Source organism: Dendropsophus ebraccatus, chromosome 3 (assembly GCF_027789765.1).
Source record: "Dendropsophus ebraccatus isolate aDenEbr1 chromosome 3, aDenEbr1.pat, whole genome shotgun sequence".
NCBI classification, from domain to species: Eukaryota; Metazoa; Chordata; class Amphibia; order Anura; family Hylidae; genus Dendropsophus; species Dendropsophus ebraccatus.
The window spans coordinates 138520249-138538141 of NC_091456.1; the positions used below are offsets into that span (position 1 = coordinate 138520249).

A 17893-nucleotide genomic window follows, 5' to 3' on the forward strand; every position below is an offset into this window, starting at 1 on the left:
TCTGTTTGATACTAAAAGAAAAAAAAGAAACAACACATTTGGTTAAGCATACTGCCCTGCTTCTCCAAAAGAAAGTCTTACCTCAAAAATAAGTCCTACCCTGAGAATAATAGTAATAGTACTCTACTTTTGTGTCCCACAGTGTCTGTGTGTTTGTGAAAGTAGGTTAGGTTATGTGTGTGTTATGTCTACTAATTAGGTAGGTTGCCCCACCATTACAAAGGTAGGAAGTTTCCCTATTAGGTATACAGATGGGTCCTCCCAATTAGGAATATATGTGCCCCTCATTAAGTTAAGTAGGTAGGTCCCACATTAGGTGGATAAGGCCCCTGATATGTAAGTCCTTCCATTCAGTAGATCTGTAGTAAGAGCCAACTTATTGCAGGTTTTTATACAAGAACATCCCACATAAGGGTATGTGCACACTGAGGAATTCTCGAGGAATTGAAGCAGAACGTTTTCAGGCAGAATTCAAGCAGAATTTAAGCCCCCCATTGACTTCTATAGGATTCCTCTAGCAGATCTACAGCAGAAAATTCTGCTCTGAAATTCTGCAGTGTGAACAACAGAGCAGAAAACCCATTGAACACAATGGGACTTTGCTCTGTACATATTTTATGGGAGGAATTTCAAGCTGAAATTCCTCTTCAATTCCTCACCTAATTCCTCGCCTTTTCCTCAGTGTGCACATACCCTAAAGCTGGAAACACCTCTTTTAATGCTGAAGTTGCACAACCAATGTCACTTCTATAGTCCAATTTATGTTAGTCTAAAATAGGACTCTTGATACAGTATGTATTGATATGATGATATTAGTTTATTCTTTGTAACTAAAAGGAGCCATGCAAGGTCAATATCCATGTCCCCATACATTGCGCAGTCTAAATCAGAAGTATCTGGTAGCCTCTGAAGTGGATTGTATCAGGTCTAGGTGTGTTCACACAAAACATTAAACTTGATATCTAATAACAGGACTTGGAAACCTTGGAGACGTTGAGTCAAGTCAAGTTCTTACATGTTACCTATTCAGTAATGTGTTTGTCTGGTCCATTGTTTTTGTCCAACCCTACCAACAATCTTCACGTTATAGTAATATTCCATGTTGGCAAATTAATGTTTACTTTTTTACAATTGATTTAAAGAACACCTGAAGTCAACCGGCCAAAAATTAGATGTTACTATTATTCATTAGCTTTGGGCGCACCGATCACATTGCCCTTATGTTTCTGAAATATGTGGGTTTATTGTTTGTCTATTTAGTTAAGAGTCAAATCGGCTCAATCTTAATTTTAATGATGGGAGATAATATCAGTTGATGAATGTTATTATAAAATCAGGGGCTGTGGAGTAAGCATAAATTAGGCTGACTGTAAAAATCTTAAGTCTTCTAGTACTTATCAGCTGCTATATGTCCTGCAGAAAGTGGTATATGCCACCTCTGTCCATGACAGGAACTGTCTAAAATAAGAGAGGTTTTTCTATGGGGATTTGTTACTGCTCTGGACAGTTCCTGTCACGGACAGAGGTGGCAGCAGAGAGCACTGTGTCAGGCTGGAAAGAATACACCACTTCCTGCAGGACACCTGGAACTGATAAGTACTGGAAGACTTGTTTTTTTTTTCAAATTGAAGTAATGTACAAAGTTCTGACAGCAGTTGATCTGATAAAAACATTTCTCCTGAGTACCCCTTTAACTGGAAGGTTTATTATAGGATTTACCGTAACTACATAAATCCGAAAGACTAACAAGTCACAAGAGAATCCAAACAGCTAATACTTAAGTCATAAGAGACCCAACACAAGTCTAAGTGATGTCCTCTGAGAGTCCAAGTAACATGTCATGAATTGTTCTTGGAAATGTACATGTAAATACAGTATGTGCCGGGAGAATGGTATTTGCAGAAGTACAGAAATGTTGTTGATATTTCCTGGCAAATCAGGTTACACCTAATATGAAACCTATCCATGCATGGTGCACCCATTGTTATTAAAACCAAAATCTTTGCCTGAACGACCAAAGTCTGACAGGCTACAAATCAGAACTGTCTGGTATAAAGCAATGTGTTTAATAAGTGTAACATTGAATTATACAAGTATAGTAGTATGTAAGAACATTTTTTGGAACTATCTAGATTTTGGCACCGAGTACTAAAAAAATATGGTGTTATATAAGTCACAACTGTACACATAGACAATCTAGCTAAACTATTAAACATTAACAAATGTTTTGTTCATGTCTTTTATTGAGTGCTACAGATCTACAATGCAAAGAGAAAAAGTAGATTTATTAAGAGGTAAGCACCTCCTAATAACTCAAGGTCTGTAGTGGCTGCGCCTTAACAACTTCAAAGTTCTTGCAGTGGATTTTAATTCTGTTGCCAGAATATAGTGATGGCCATGTTAACTATTTAAGTGCCATAAGGTTGAAAAATAATACACAGACAATGCCTACCTGCCATACTGCTTCTGTCTCCGGATCTCTGCTCACTGAAGGCCTGTTCAGCTAATCACTTAGCTGTCCCGCCGCAGTCAGTGATTGGCTGAGTGGGCTGTTAGTGAGCTGGGACCCAAAGACTGAAGCAGGATCGTTTCAGGGGATCGCAGGCAGGTATTGTCTTTTTATTATTTTTTAACCTCACAGCAGTTAAATAGTTAACCAAGACCATCACTACATTCTCGCAACGGTATGAAATCCGCTGTAAAAATGCGGGGCCATAGACTGTAATGTCACCAATTATCACATCAATATTTCCTCCCCTGGATGATGCTCCAAGGCAGAGCCAGGCTGGGGCTGACTTGATTCAGGAGACACCCAGGGGAGGAGATATCAGTGCACTGGGGGCTCACCTACACCTACCTACACCTCACCTACTGGGCTCACCTACAGTGCATCAAGCTACTTAATTTGCATATATTGAAAATGGACCAGATCTCAGGAACAGGGCAGTGGTTTAAAAAATGGATGGCAACATCAGAATCTGTGTGGCAGTGCCGACCAGGTCATATGAAGATATTTGTTTATTATTTGTAGTGCTACAATCACTTTAACCCCTTGCCTCTGCCACCTATTTTGGCCGTAAAGACCAGACCATTTTTGATTTTTGTGCTTTCATTTCTTCTAAGAGCCATAGCGCTTTTACTTTTCCGCCTACAGGGCTGCTTGGGATGTCATTTTTTTTGTGCCACAGTCTTTAGTTTTTATTAGTATCATTTGTGTAGATGGGAATTTTTGATTGCTTTTCATTAATCTGTGATCCTTGCGTCCTTATTTCTGTCATTTCTGTTTACACTTTTCATGGTGCAGGTATAATATTGTTATATTTTATTACATTGGACAATTACGCACACTACAATATATAATATGTTCATTTATTTGTATGTTTTATTTAAAAAAAAAAGCAAAACTACAACTCCCATCATGCCTGGATAATGGAAGGCATAATGGGAGTTGTAGTTTTACAACAGCTGCATTAGTTTTACAACCCTGTATTATAGGGTGGGTTTTATACAACCCCTATCAGTCCGTTTGTGGCGTGTAAGAGTACGTTCATACTGAGGAAAAAAGGTGGAAATTCCAAGCTGAATCCCCGATGCAGACTCCACTCAGTGTGTCAATGTTAGGTATAGGAAGCCTTCGCTCTTGGCTGAAAGAATTGACATGTCAATTCTTTTAGTGGAGAGGCGCGGAGAGTGAAAGCGTCCTATACTTAACATTGAGACACTGAGACACTTTTGCTCAGTGCGCACGTATCCTAAAAGAAAACCATGTAAACATGGGGGACATCGAAACTCAATGCAGATGATATCCATAGTTAGGTTCAAACCCATGGTCATAGAGTTAAGAGGCATCAGTGTCAACCACTTTGCCCCCATGCTGCCCATGAAGCCAGTGCGTAAAGAAAAGACAAACCAATATAAACTATTGTCAGTTTCTTATCAGCTCTCCACAAGAATCCATTGAGGTTAGGTTCACATATGTTGGTGTTCGATGACTGCTGGACAGCGATTAAAGGGGTTGTCCAACAAATTTTTTTTTTCTTTCAAATCAACTGGTGTCAGAAAGTTTTATAGATTTGTAATTTACTTCTATTTAAAAATCTCAAGTCTTCCCATACTTATCAGCTGCTGTATGTCTCACAGGAAGTGTTGTTTTATTTACATTCAGAAACAGTGCTCTCTGCTGACACCTCTGTCCATGTCAGGAACTGTCCAGAGCATTAGCAAATCCCTATAGGTAACCTCTCCTGCTCAGGACAGTTCCTGTCTCAGCCACAGATGTCAGCAAAGAGCACTGTGTCTGAATGTAAATAAAACAACACTTCCTGCATCACATACAGCAGCTGATAAGTATGGGAAGACTTTAAATTTTTAAATAGAAGTAAATAACAAATCTATATAACTTTCTGACACCAGTTGATTTGAAAGAAAATTTTCTTTTGCTGGACGACCCCTTTAAATGATGAATTACTGCAATGAAGCAATGCATTCATATTGCGTTACTGCATGTGTGAACACAGCCTGAGGCTTCATCAATTTGTGCAGATGATACATATATAGACATGAATCAAGAAAACTTACAGTACTTCTATTTCTGTCAATGCAGTCGTACCCTGGGGTGCAAAGGTTTCCAAAGCAAAGCATGTTCCAGATACAGGACCTCACTTTACCTCAGCCTGCAGCTGTTTTGACCTTGGTATACTCTTAGGTTCCTGTTAGCATCTACCCATTGGGAAGAATGCATTTTTATGGACGCGTGCGGTCTCTGAATAGCGTCTCGCTGGTTGTTATGTTTTCCTGCCCGTGGTCATCTCTGTGCTGTCTTCTTGGACTATGTCTTAGACAAACAGCTGTGTTTGTGTGTACTGGAGCATCACTAAGCTAGGCCGAGCAGCGAGGAAATCCGGCATGGATTACTTAGTACAGTATATTCTGTACCAGGAGAAGCCTATTATCTGCTCAGAGATGCTGTTATAGTATAAAGCTGTAGGCCAGATAATGGACATCAAAATTAAAACAACACATGGTATAGAACTGACAATCTTCAATGTTGAGATTTATAGATTGCTGGAGGGTCTGCCAATTGAGTTTAGTTATAAGGTGGATATTGTCAATGAAACAACATGATATAAAATATAAAGAGATAGATAGATAGATAGATAGATAGATAGATAGAAGTTTTGCTTTAAATATATGTTGGTATAGGAGAAATAGTGAAGGCTATGGAAGTTTAAACAATTGTAAATCTGTGGTACAGCCCTTTGGATATAGAAAGAAAGTACATATGTGCAGATATATGCATTTTTGAAAATATGGTTTAAAGGGGTTCTCCAGGCAAAACATACCGTATTTTCCGGCGTAAAAGACGACTCTTTAACACCGAAAACTTCCCAGAAGTTGTGGGGTTGTCTTGTACATCGGGTATGGTTGCCGCATACGGTGGAGGAGCGTTCAAAAATGGCCGCTTCCCCACCATATGCTGCAACCCCTGTAATTAAAACAACAGTTAACTCACCTATCTCCCATTCCCAGCAGCCGCTCATCTTCCGTCCCCTTCCGAGCTTCTCCGATGAGACGCTTGGCTGTCCAGCAGAGCTTCGGGAATCTCCAGCGCAGACAGTGTGCATCACACTGCCTGTGCCGGGAATGAGACAGGAGACGCGCGGCTGCTGGGAATGGGACGGGAGACGCGCGGCTGCTGGGAACGGGAGATAGGTGAGTTATCTGGGTTTTTTTTTTCCCATCAACTGCAGTTAACCCCTGCCTGACCGCAGCAGGGCTCCAGCGATTAAACCCTGCTGCGGTCAGGCAGGGATCAACATTTTCCGGGGTATAAGGTGAACCTCTGACAATCTCCTTGAAAGTCAGGCGTCATATACGCCAGTCGCCTTATACGTCAGAAAATACAGTACATATTAGCTATCCACAGATAGGGTCATCAGTCACTATTTGGCAGATGACAATTAGCAGCTGTTTGGCTCCTGCACTACACAGTAAACTGGGGCGCAGTTGGTTCCCTTCCCTGTGTAGCGGTGGCGACCTGTTACTGTAGCTCAGCTCCCATTCAAGTAAACGTAAATTGAACTGCAGTAACTAGGTCTGGCCAGTGTAGTGCAGGTGCTAAACACTAGAGGTGTTGGGTGCCTGCACCCTGCCAATCAGTGACTGCTGACCCATCCTGTGCATAGATCATCAGTCTGTTTAGCCTAGAAACCCCATTTTTTAAGTACACCAGTAGGTGTGTTTGATCCATGCTGCTGAGATGTGAAATTGTGAAATGGTCACACGATCTATACCGATGCCCGTTGGCAGTTGTGTGGACATAGCCCAATAGTTGGATTTGTTTAGATGTAGCAGAAAAGAAAAAAAATAAGAAAAAAAGAATTGATATGATTATGATGATTATGATGTACCAAGTGTCAAACTCAGCTCTGCTACAGCGACAGAGTTCAATACTTTGATACAAATGCAGTTATCATGCTTAAAATGTTATTCAGACCCGATAGAATCTAAGATTTGGCCGTGAACTACACCTCGACTTGCTCTATAAAAAGATGCTTTGCACCAGCTTGAAAGGTTTTTTTTTCTTAAATATTTTCCATCATCAAACCACTTTGTCCTTGTCTGACTGGTCTATGACCCTCCAGAGTGTCAGCCTCCCCATTATGAGCTATTCCTAAACAGGTTCTGCTCTATGAAAAGAGGGAGCCCATTATCTAGCACAGCAGTGCATTGTGTAAGCGTGCAGGAACAGCACAGGAAGGTTCAGAGCCAGACAGGCTGGCTTAGTGGGAACACGTAAAGCGGAGGAAACTGCACAAACACACAGCCAAGCACACATCTTGTTGGACAGTCAGATCAAAACACTTGTAGTATTCCAGGCAGGAGGAAGCAGATGATCCACACAGCTCGGATTTCTTATGGTGTCCTGTATACATAGGAACTGAAGACCCAAACAGAAGACTGGGTCACTAAGAGTCAGCATTCTAGTGGATGGACTAGGAGGATTGATTCACCACACATTTATTTATAAGGTAAGTTTACTTAAAGGAATAGTACATCTAAAACCAGGATTTATGGGCAAACAAGGCTAATGGTGCATTTATCTGACAGATTTTGGAAGCCAAACCCAGGAATGGATTTCAAAAAAAGGAGAAATCTCAGTCCTTCCATTATGACCTGTTCTCTGTTTATAGTCTGTTCCTGGCATTGGCTTAAAAAATCTGTCAGATAAATCTCTCTGTGTAAACGCACCATAAGACTCGGTCTTTGTCCAGCTGGGTTTCATACATTTAGATACTAATAGTACTTTTACACGGTGCGATAATTCGCCCGATCGCACGATTAATGATTTTGAATGAACAATGTTTTTTTTATAACGATCAGCGTTTAGACGGAACGATACATCGTACGGAAAATTCTCTATGTGATCGTTTTGCGATCGTTTAAGCCTATCTCACACATAGGTGAAATCGCTGAAAGACTGTTTACACGGAACGATCTGCGAATTTTTTGTGAACGATCAACGATGATTTGAGAACATGTTGAAAGATCAAAATGAACGATTTTTTGCTGGTCGTTTGATCGTTCGCTGCGTTTACACGTACGATAATCGTTCGAATTCGACCGTTATCATGCAAAAATGAACGATCAGTCGTCCCGTGTAAAAGTACTATTAGAATAAGGATGTAGCTGCCTCTACTTCATTGATCTGAAATGGAGCAAGTAACATAGAGTCTCTGTGCAAGGACAGAATGCGGCCCTTTTGGTTTCTTATTGTAGCTAATGCTGTATAATTTTGTGAGAGGAATCCTTACCCGGTCTATTGTGATGTGATGTCTGATTGAGAGTAGAGTGCAACATTGTACTGTATGGCTGTGTTTACACAGACAGTACGTTTTTCTTTGCAGCTTTTGATATAACTTTTGGAGTAGTGGGGAAGTGCTGTGTTTTCCATGATAACTAAAAAAAAATAATGACTGTAAATTACAAACTTGCTTTATAGTTTTATATCACATCTACTGCTGATTCAAGTATCGAAAGTTATAATGACAGGTACACTTTAATGTTTCCTAATACTCCTTTAAAGATCAGATCCTCTTCACCGCCCTGTATCTTATTACCTGTCTGTGCTGTTGGTTAATGTAGTGTAATATAGTTTTCAGAGGAGCTTTCAGAGAATACAGATGTAGCAGTAAGGAATTAGTCATGTATCTCCTCGGAGCTCTATTGCTTGTACTGTACATTGTGGTCTCTGTATAAATATAATGTTAGCTTGTATAAAACCATTGATGAAAGTATGATGAGATCAGCTCTGCTATATCCAAATTATATTAAATCTAAATAAATAAATATTATGTCAGATATGTTCTATATATTCCCATTGTGGTAAGAAATCATTTATCTGATACTTGTTCCTGTGATTGAGTCGGGAGCTTAGAGGAAGTTCAAAGTCACAGTGCCCAGGTCTGAATGGTGAGGTGACAATAGGAAATAATCATGAGTGCTTTGTGAATGTGCTGCCTGTGTATAAATAATCATACTTAGTTATAACACAGGACGGCCTTTATGTTTCCTGTCTTTGAAGTATAATTGTCTTTTGCAGTATTGAGTGAATTACCATAAATAAATTAATTTAACCCTATGTCTGCAGAATTTCCATAGAGGGTTATAGGCAGGGCCATATATATAGTTCTTGCTTGTTACTCACTTAAAGCGACTCTTTACCCACAATCTGACCCCCAAACCGCTTGTACCTTCAGCTGCTAATCCAAGATCTGTCCTGGGGTCCGTTTGGCAGGTGATGCAGTTATTGTCCTAAAAAAATACTTTTAAACTTGAAGCCCGTGGCAAATGGGAGTATCTGTGCCCTAACTTTGCACTACCCCTCCGACCCTCCTCCCCACCCTCTTCATCATTAAGAATGCCACTGGAAGATTTTCTCCATGCTGAACATTGCACAGGTCCTTAACTATCCAGCCCATGTGCCTGGCTGACACAGGTGGGGAATAGGAGGCAATCTGCTTGGAGCATTCCTAATGATGAAGAGGGTGGGGAGGAGGGACAGAGAGGTGGTGCAAAGTTAGGGCACAGATACTCCCGTTTGCCATGGGGCTTCAAGTTTAAAAGTATTTTTTTAGGACAATAACTGCATCACCTGCCAAACAGACCGCAGGACAGATCTTGGTTTAAAAGCAGCTATCCGAAGGTACAAGTGGTTTGGGGGGGGTCAGATTGTGGGAACAAAGTCGCTTTAACTGCTGCCTCCCTTGACACTTTGCCTCCTTAGGCACAGGCCCCCAGGGCCGAGTGGCAAATACAGCTCTGGTTATAGGTTTCCTTCAAACCTCTAATATGCATCAATGTTTTTATCTAATTTTATTTTTCAAAATGTTTGGAACACAAACCCTCCAAGAGTGATAGTGTTGTTATATACCACTTAAAGGCCAGGTACAGCTTTCAGAGAACATGATTGGCTTACTGTAAAAAAAAAAAGGACTTTTTATGTTTTTTTTTCCTTTTATGTATGTTTCATTGTTTTTTTTGTACTTCCAGTTGGCGCATGTTGTCTTATGCCTTTTTACCATGTTAAGACGTTGTGGCATAGGTGTGAGTAGGATACGGTTACTTAGGCCTATTGTACACATCCATAAGTGTACCAGATCCATGTTGGGGCTGTGATCCGCGCCACAAGCCATTGTACGGTCCGTAGTTGCTGCATGCATCCATAGTCCTACCTCTTGTGGTGGGTGTACAGATTCGAAAAGCAGTACACATGTGTAAATGGGGCCTTATGCTTCTAATATGCCGGCAATGCGTGGACCTTCAAAAGTTCTTTTAGACTGGGTTCACACTTGAGTGATCCTCAGCAGATTTCACGCTGCGAGTTTGCAGAGAAATCTACTGCAGATCCCTTAACCGTCATTCTGAATAGGATTACATACTCACAGCAGAATTATCATCCCACTACGAGTATGTAAAGGTCAGCCCCCTTAACCTGTGGCGGCCCATTGTATACATTACCAGTCCACGCCCCAGTTTGCTTCGGGGACTCCCGCCATCCTGTCGCCCCACTCAGCCAATCAGTGTACTGCGGTGGGGGCAGCGCCAGCATTTACATGAAAATTCTGCAGTGATTTTGTAATCCTATTCAGAATGACGGTTAAGGGATCCGCAGTGGATTTAGCTGAGAACTCGCAGCATGAAATCCGCTGCGGATCAGTTACGTGTGAACCCAGCCTAAAAGCGGATTTAATTCATCATGGGATCCTGTGTTAAACTGAACTGTATAAGGTTTGGTGTTAAGGCCATGATATAGGCAATAAGAGGCACCTGTCTTAAAGCTGTGTGAAAGCAATCTTAAACTATATTTCAGTGTAAAGAAGCTCAATGGATTTTGTTTCATTTACAGTTCAGTATTTGTGGACCATCAGGCTAAATCTGTAACAGGACCCCCACCTACAATAAGTGATTTATAGTCTTGGTGTCTTCTAATACAAAGGGGCATTTGAGCCCCCTCAGCTACCCTACAAGTCTGAGGCTTTTACTTATAACTATAGTCCTATATATAGGACTATATATTACTAGATAACACATACTATTCAGAAAGAAGGGATCAAAAACATGAGAATAACATCCAGATATCCTGATTAACCCATCATAGGAGCATTACCAGGTGTTTTGTCTATGTCAGTATGCAATGGCTGAACCTTCACACGCCTGCTTTGAAAAAAAGATTGTTTCTAGTTAACTGGTGAAAAGTAAGTGTGAACTCGCACTGATGTTGAGGAGTCTGTTCTCAAGGCCATGATTATTTACCCAAAGCAGGATGGGAAAGAGGAGTCTAGACAGACGAGAGGAGGAAACATTTCCTAAGTTCTAAAAACAAAAGGGGATTGCACCAAATGTTTAGTCTTTTTGGCATAATTGTGGAATTGTTTTGCACAAAAATTTGCATTTTGTGGTAGTGCAGGGAATAATAAATTCCCCTCTTAATGGGAACCAGTTTTTTGTTTGCATATTTTCTCGCTTCTCAGAACAGACACATGTTACACTTTATTCTGTCACCTATGGCTCAGCACAGAAGCACCACCATTACCTATTTCAATGCGGGCCTGTAATGCCTTTCTTTTGTTCATATTCTGGGAAAGCAAGACTCTTTATTGTGGATCCAGTGGTAAAAGCAGCAAAAATGTAGCATGAAGCTTTTGGGTCCAATGCAAAACTGTAAAAATACCCCCAATGACTACACTTTATTTAAAAATTTGTCTCCTCCTATGGAGGGATTCTAGGGACTGGGTGCACCCCCAGAATTCGGGCCTCATTAGTCACAGTAGAGTATACATGCTCCTTAGGGGCCCAGACAGCTCAGGCAGTAATCTGTGCCGTACTCCATGAGATCAGACATAGACTTTTACCCTCAGCCTAGAGGCGGCTGTAAGGCTTTACAAATACTTCTTTGTTTTCAGGTTTTAAGAAGGAAAAATATATACAATTACTGTATGCAGACTTATTTTAACACCATAATGGAAAAAATGTTCATGTTTGCTCTTAGCAGCTTACGGAACATCGCTGTTTATAGTTTCTCACAAACGACATGGTTTTCTTAGCATTATACAGCATTCCTGTTTTTAAGAAGAGGGGGGAGGTAAGGGGTCGCAGTGGGAGCTAACCAAGCAGCATAAATAACTTGTTAGCTTTTTCTAGGGATTGATACTTAATATGTACAGTTGTTGTTTTTTGTCTGTTTTACTGCTTTTAATTTTAGCAAATATTTATAATAATAATGGTTTTAGTTTCTACATACTAAAAACCATAACATTTTGACTTTCTATTGATTTAGCCTTATCAGGATTTGTTTTCTGTGGGTCCTATATATATTTTTTTTATAATAAAACTGTTTTGGGGTACATACCAATTATGATAACCTTACTGTGTTAACTTTATTATATGGGTTATTACAATTGTGGAGAAACCATAGACAGTGGGGAAAATAGGTTTTCCCATCTAGAAAGTATGGAAAAGTCAAAATTTTTTTATCATAGGTACATTTCAGCTGTAGGAGGCGGAATCTATAAAAAAATCAAAATGTATGATTTTGAAATAATTAATTAGCATTTTATTGCATGAAATAAGTATCTGATCGCCTAACAACCAGCAAGAATTCTGGCTCTCAGACCTGTTAGTTTTTCTTTCAGAAGCTCCTCCTGCTCTGAACTCATTACCTGTATTAATTGCACCAGTTTAAACTTGTTAGCTATATTAAAAAAAAACAAAAAAAAACACCTGTACATACACTCAATCACACTCCAACCTCTTCACCATGGCCAAGACCAAACAGCTGACAAAGGACACCAAAGACACAATTATAGAACTGCTCAAGGCTGGGATGGGCTACAGGACAATAGGCAAGCAGCTTGGTGAGAAGGCAATAACTGTTGATGACTGTCAATCTTCCTCAGTCTGGGGCTCCATGCAAGATCTTGCCTCATGTGGTAAGGGTGATCCTAAAAAGGTCATAAATAAGCCCAGAACTACACAAGAGGACCTGATCAATGACCTAGAGAGAGCTGGGACCACAATCTCAAACTTTACTGTTAGTAACACACTACACCCTCATGGATTAAAATCCTGCAGGGCACGCATGGTCCTTCAGCTAACACTAGCACATATCCAGGTCTGCTTGAAGTTCGCCAGTGACCATCTGGATCACATAAGACCAAAATAAAACTTTTTGGTATCAACTACACTACTCATGTTTGGAGGAAGAAGAAGGAACACGGTTCCAACTTGTCAAGAATGGGGGTGGAAGCATAATACTTTGGGGGTGCTTTTCTGCAAAGGGGACAGGATGACTGCACTGTATTGAAGGGAGCATGGATGGGGCCATGTATTGCGAGATTTTGGCCAACAATTTTCTTCCCTCAGTAAAAGCATTTAAGATGGGTTGTAGCTTAGTCTTCCAGCATGATCACTTCTTAAGAAGCACTCAAGGTCCTGGAGCAGCCTCGGCAGTCTCCAGACCAGAACCCAATAGAAAATAGGGAGCTAAAACTCAATGTTGCCCAACGACAGCGCCGAAACCTGAAAGATCTGGTGAAGAGCTGTATGAAGGAGTGGGACAAATCCCTGCTGCATTGTGTACAAACTTGGTCAAGAACTATAGGAAACGTCTGACCTCTTTAATTGCAAACAAAGGTCTCTGTACTAAATTAAAGTGTCGCTGATGTTATAACTTTCAAAACCTAAATCAACAACATGTGATACAAAGCAAGTTTGCAATTTTTACTTTTTTTTTATTTTTTATGTCATGCTGTAAAACAAAGCTGTACTTACCAAAAATCCAGGTCCAGTCTCCTGAAGGCAGCTCTTTAGTCTTGTGCTGATTAAAAAAAAGAGAATAAACACATAACGTCCCCGCCAGTACAGAGAGTCACGGCTGTTTGTATCCATCAATCACAGGACTGTCTTCTCTGTGAGCGCACAGATGACCTGGGAAATATGGGACTTCTTGTTTTTAGACTCTTTGAAAAAAAGATTCTAAACACAGGAAGTGCCGTGTTTTCCACGATAACTTTAAAAAAAAAAAAGAAATTAATGTAAATTATAAACTTTCTTTATATCTCTACTGTTATTTAGGTTTTAAAATGTTTAACAACAATGTGATTTTCTTGCATTTTCATAGATTCTGTCTCTTACAGTTGAAGTGTAAGTACGATGTGTATATATCTGTATGTGTGTGTATTTATTGAAGGTGTATTCCTATTTAAAGACGTTGTTCTCTATCCACGAGATAGGGCATAATATGCTGATCAGTAGGGGCCTGACCAATTGGAACTCAACGATCGTGTTTAGGACCAAATTGTCCCCAGAATGAACTGAGCTTGACAGTGTTTAGAGGTCCCCCTGGGAATGAATGAAGATCTGGCCGCACGTGCATGGTGCCCTCTATTCATTCTGGGGACAGTTTTGTCTCCATTCTCTGGATTGTTAGGGGTCTCAGCTGTTGGAACCCTCATGATCACCTTGTTATCCCCTATCCTGTGAATAATCTATAAAATGAAACCACTTTTTATGGGGAGGGTTTTTTATGTTAACACTTTTGTAAAAAAAAAATAATAATGATCTGTCCTACTAGAAGACATCACAATACAGTCTATCAATTAGCCATATGATACTTTAACAAATAACCAATTTGGCTTACTTACCATGGCCGAAAAGACACAAAAGTATAGGGTGACTGGGGGCTTTTATTAGGACCTATCGGCAACCACAGTACAATGGTTGCAATTAACCATGGCATCTAAAGGGATAAATGGCTGAGGTCCTAACTATTGCATGTGTTGCCTGTATATTACAGTTTCTACAACTTTCTTTTGTTTTGTGTCTACAATTTCTATACATGTCTGTGTGTCTCCATAGTAACAGACTACTAATAAACTTGTTGCAGTCAGATTTGCGTACTTCTTATTATCTATCTGTCCCCTTCTATTAACGTATATTTGGTAATTATCAGGAAGTGGTAGGCGGGTGAATGGTAATGACTAGAAGATCAGACTACTTAGTTTGTAGTCTGTTTTCATGGAAACACGTATGCCTGCATAAAAGCTAAAGACATTACACTAAAGGATAGGTTTTTTTGTAACTATCTGGGAATGAAGTGCACAGCCTCGTGGTCCTAGAGTAGCTGTCTGTCAGGCAGAGCCTTTAGTAGGTATGTCCTTACAATATATTTCGTTGAGCTATATTCTTTTCTTTATAATGAACTGTATATGCACGACAAGAAACAAAGCAAAAATGGTCTCTGCGGTCAAGACGGAAATTATTCTTTTATACCTGCTGTTTTAAATTGAATTAGATTTCGAACAAAAAAGTAATTTCCAGTGCTGAGCACTACTCTTCCCGGGCTGATACAGCATGCCCAACGCTTTATAGTCAGCATTAGCCTGTGCCCAGTGCTCTGGAACAATGTGTGCTGGCTTATTCCTGGCGCTGCTGTAGTTCATGATGTTAACCTAGTTCATGGATAGATTTGCATAAGCTTGCAGGTTTCTCACCTGTGTTATTAGCCCATCTAATCCTGTCTGGCCCACGAGACTTGGTGCTCAGCAGTAACCAATTGTCTTATTATAATCAGCAGCTTCTTAGGATTACATTTCTTTTGATTTCCAAAATTATATATCTTTTTATATGTAACTATATAGAGAAGCAACTGTGCACACATTTCTGTATTATAACTTTAGAGGGCATTCAAAATAGAACTATAGTGTAACATCAGCACAAGATGCAGTTGACATGTGCCCCTCAGTATGTTAGAAGCTATCTGTTGGCTGACTATGGACTATGGACCAGTGCATTGCATTGGCTGTGGCAGTATGAACTATACTGCAGTGTTGTATAGCAGTGTTCCCCAACTCCAGGCCCACCAACAGGTCATGTTTTCAGGATATCCCATGCAAAGAACACCTGTGGCAATACATTATGCACTGACTAATTAGATAAATCCAACCAGCACTACCTCTGGAGGCAGATGCTTTTCTATGTGCTGTTTCCAACACTGTTTAGCCAAGTATTAGCTTACAAATAAAGAAAAGAAGTACGGTAGTGGTATTCACTCTCTTGGACATACAAAAGTACTGACTTTTTTTGGTTGTCCATAGGCATAAAAGCAGCAGAGGTAATAAACATTACCTGGGACGCTCTACAGACAGGGATACGGCCATTTTGCAGTGTATCTGCTTCTTTGGGCCCATGTAGCCGTAGCCCTCTCTGTGGCCCGCCCCATGTAATGTTTATTACCGCTGCCTTTTCTATACACTGGTGTCCTCTGGAGTCTGTACAAATCACTTTCCAACAGCCTCCTCCTTATCATTACAGGCAGTGGTTAGTCTCAACTGGTAAAATTAAAAACTGCAAGATTTCAAGATTATTTTACATTATAGACAGTAAAAATGAAAAAACACTGTATACAGACCAATATTACCCATAAATAGTATGGGGGTAAATACAGTGCAGTTACATCCAGTGACTTACAGGTGTTGTCTTCTCTGGTTTTCCTCTTTCCTTTACATCTCCAAACAGCCCAAACTGTCATGATAATTTCTTCCAACCATGACTTATATCCACAGGATCTGTTGGACCAACATATTAGGTTCTGTACTTTTCCAATGCCATGCTCACCTTTTCTCCAAGTATAGTGTCCTATATAGTCATGAAGCCATTCTTATTACATAAGTTGAGCTGCCCCCAGTAGGCAGAGCTATTGGCCAGTATTGATTAGTGGCTAGGGCAGTCCGCAGTGGGTATAGCTACCCTCCAGTAGCTAGAGTTGTGCACCAGTAGGTATAGCTGCCCCCAGTAGGTATAGTTGCCCCTAGTAGCTAGAGCTGTCCCAGTAGGTCCCAATAGTTGCCTTTAACACAGATAGCTTTAAGTCTTCATGCCCCATGCTGTTTTTACCTTTTTCTGTTTGTTTTAATCTGTCTATTATATAAAACATGAAAACTATTAACCAATCAGATTGCTTCTTTAATCTTTATAAAGGCCCAGTGGGATAAAAGCTGGAATCTTATTGATTGACAACTACTCCATCGTTCCTTTGCACACACTTCAATAAATCTCCCCAAATATTCGTGTTTAGTCCAGACTTTACTATTCAGAAAAAGCTGGGCAGCCAGTTGACCCATTAATACATTGACATCCGGCTGAACCCAGCTCAGCCTAAATTTCTTTATGGCTGTGTTCACACATTTCAGAAAAACTCATGGCAAATCCTTCATTGTTGTGAGCACAGTCTATGGCTTTGTCAAAGTGTTGTTTTTTTTAGTTTAGGCAGAGGCATACCTTGTTCTAACTCAAAATTTGTATCAGGAACCCTATATAAAAAGTGGTAAAAAAATAAAATAAAATAATGGTGGACCTTTGGGCTCCTGCTTAGGCATGAGGGCCCTAGGGCCCTATTACATGAACCGATTATCGGTTAAAAATTTGCTATAACAATACGACATTGTCTTTCCAACCTCACTCATGCACTCTCCAGCTAACGGCTTCGTTTCTAGTATCTTCGGAGGTACACCCAAAGGTTTAAAACCCTTTTACTCTGTTATGAATGATTGCTGTGTCTTGTGTCTGCCAGAAATCTTACCCATTGCGGCAATGGGAAGGAGAGCTCCAGAAGTACTTCGAGATCAAGGATTGGCCTTATTCTTTTAAAATGATGTATAAATCCTTGCCCTGTGTCTCACATATAGAGTCAGCTATTAAGTCTATAATGCGATGGTACTTTACCCCTGATCGCCTACATAGGATTTACCCTACAGTCTCGGACCGCTGTTGGAGAAATTGTGGTCAGGCAGGTTCTCTCTTGCATGTCCTATGGCAATGCCCTGGAATCGCTAAGTATTGTTCTATGTGTGAAGGTATTTGGTCCTCTTTAGTTCCTTGTTCAACCTTTTGGTCACCCCAACTGGTTTTGCTGCTAATAGGAGTTAAACTCATACCTCCACAATTCTGTATTCTGTCTTGTAAACTGTTCATTATGTTCAAAACTGTGTTGACTAGATATTGGAAGTCGTCAGACCTCCCACCCAAATAAGAAGTGATATTGGCCCTTCATACTTCTTATCTGTATGAGCGTAACCTGTGGGGAATGAGTAAATACTCTTATGACACTTTCAGGAACATCTGGGCCCCTTGGGCACAATCTTAGCTTTGCCCCATGGACAACTAACTGTGGGACTTATGTTGACCCTGAAGCCTTGGAAAAGATGGCAAAGACTTCCAGCTAAGGACAATCTTTGGTGTGGTAATTGTTAATTGTCATAGATATTGCAAAGATGTACTACTACTTTGTTTGATTGTTATGTTTATTTTCTATATCTCATCTTTAACCATGTTT

At 40.3% G+C, this 17893-nt stretch overlaps 1 protein-coding gene across 2 annotated transcripts in view; it reads left to right on the forward strand.

Moving 5' to 3' along the window:
- The window catches only part of NIM1K (NIM1 serine/threonine protein kinase), a 64528-nt gene that overhangs the window by 20048 nt on the left and 26587 nt on the right, over positions 1–17893 (forward strand). Inside the window, exon 1 of one of the 2 annotated variants that reach the window (XM_069962763.1) lies at positions 6761–7031. The exons of the other annotated variant lie outside the window; for it this stretch is intronic. The gene's annotated coding sequence lies outside the window, so the exon portion shown is untranslated. Of the gene's footprint in view, positions 1–6760; positions 7032–17893 lie in introns of those variants that run through there. 2 annotated transcript variants of the gene reach the window in all.